We start from the raw sequence: 2,031 nt of genomic DNA, 5'->3' as shown, positions 1-2,031 counted from the left end.
GGTTTAGTAATAAAGACACATGCATCATAGAGAGGTAGATATGGACTTGTTAGAGATTTGGTCGGAAGGGCAGAGACAATTTATGAAAATAAATCATATCGGATATGCCGCCATGAAGATAGATTAATAAACCAAAAAAGAGTGAACATTTAAATTCCGGAAAACTACAAATATATTTTCCAAGTCGGAAATTATTTTTAAATCCGGATTTTTGCATTTCTATTGACAAAAATAAAGATTTTTTAAACACAACTTTCAATATTTTAAAATTTGAAATGAAAACGGCAGTAATATTCGTATTCTCTTATGAAAAGAAAAACATATTTACAAAATCATAAAGGCCACATTTCATAAAACGCCTATTATGTCAATTATTATAGTTCTTTACTAAGTTGTAAATTACTGTTTAAGTTATGTATTGTCAGATTACCGTGCATATGGCTTCAAAAGTCAAATTTCCATGGAATTAGCGACTTCATTTATTAGTTGTTCCATGATTGCGAATCTTTGAGGTCCAATATGGGCTTCGCCCATCCATCTTGTAATGACGAAAGCTGTGTTGTGAATTTGATTTTCTCTCATGTATCGCAAAAGTCTGCGCCCTGCCCCATGTTCACAATCATCATGATAATTTTCGTGCACGGTACCATCTTCTGTAGAAAATCTATAAACTAAGATACGATTATCTGCACTTGCTGCATATGGATCTATTAAACTTTGCTGTACATATTCTTGACATCCTCCACAGTCTTAACTCGAGCACCGAAAGCCATAAATTCCGAGCCGTCTTTTTTGATGGGGTCCGAGTTTTTTGTTTCAACTGAGTCTAGATGTTCTGTCTCTTCAGGCGTTACCAATAAAGCGTCTGCATTTGATAGAAATGGTATGTCATCTTTATAACTGGAGCCATTGGGCAAGATGATCTGATTCTTTTGAATCTTAACAGTGATATTTTGGCTGCGCAAAGACTCTGCTGTATCATACACCCTGTTTCGAGCGGATACAATGGATGCAGGTTGTTGTGTAGTAATAAAGAACGGTAATGGTTGTTTGGCAATTTTCTTTAGCCTTTGAGCATTAAGAATTGTGTTAATTTTACTACGGTCGGTCAACTTTGCAGTGATGGATACAGGTCGGTCAGAATTGTATTGTGGGCGTGCCCCATTCCTATGAATCCTTACAAAACTAACATCCACCCCTAGAAGTTCTTTAAAAGTTACTGGCATTGATGTGGGTAGGTCCTCATTGGGTTCGTAAGGATAATTGTGAATAAGGATATTGTCTCGCATAGACCTTGACCTAAGATCCGTAACCTCGTGTTCCATAAGAGACATTTTTCTGTCCATTCGAATTACAACTGACCGTAGTAATTCCAGTTCCCTCCGCAGTTGAGTGTTTTCTTGACGTAGCAAAGATATGTCATCATAATTGCTCTCGCTTTGTTCTGCAACGTATTTTAATTTTGAAATTACGCTCTGATCACCCTCCCATAGATCATTTCTTATAGCTTCAACAGATGTTTTAATGTCATCAATAGAGCGAGACTGAGAGCTGTCAACAATAGACCGATTAACGGTTGTTTCTTCTATCGGTTCGCTCACACTGTTTTTACTGGGAGAACTAGGCGACTTTGTGTTACCTGGATTCTTCTGTGAACACTCCTCAGTCTGTTTTTTAGAACTTGCCCCGGTTCTCCTTCTTGTGTCTGACGGCATTGTAAATGCAGAAATATGCACAAATATCACAAATAACACTCTCCAGGCACAAAAGGACACAATAAACCAAGGTACGAATATTAAATCCTTCTATAAATGCCCTAAATTGACCAAAAACTCTGGAGCTCAGATTAAGCCGCCATACCTTAGATGTCACATGACTTTTTTTTTAGATTATTTTTAAAATGTTCAAATCCTATATATTAAAAAATATGTACATGTAGTACAATTTTATAAATTGTAGTACAATTTTATAAAAGAACAAGGTTCACTTAGGGCCTTTTTTGGCCCTGTAAATTTCAGAAAAACTGAAACT

The 2,031-nt window shown here is 36.2% G+C and overlaps 1 pseudogene; it reads right to left on the bottom strand.

Moving 5' to 3' along the window:
• Positions 1 to 450: 450 nt before the first annotated feature.
• Positions 451 to 1,715, bottom strand: LOC133184024 (uncharacterized; annotated as a pseudogene).
• Between the last annotated feature and the right edge of the window lie 316 nt (positions 1,716 to 2,031).

Source organism: Saccostrea echinata, unplaced genomic scaffold, assembly GCF_033153115.1.
Source record: "Saccostrea echinata isolate AGI-Se365-2 ecotype Australia unplaced genomic scaffold, CSIRO_AGI_Sech_v1 ptg000009l, whole genome shotgun sequence".
NCBI lineage: Eukaryota > Metazoa > Mollusca > Bivalvia > Ostreida > Ostreidae > Saccostrea > Saccostrea echinata.
The sequence above is the reverse complement of the archived record's forward strand: the minus strand, read 5'-3'. Positions and strand labels throughout refer to the sequence as shown.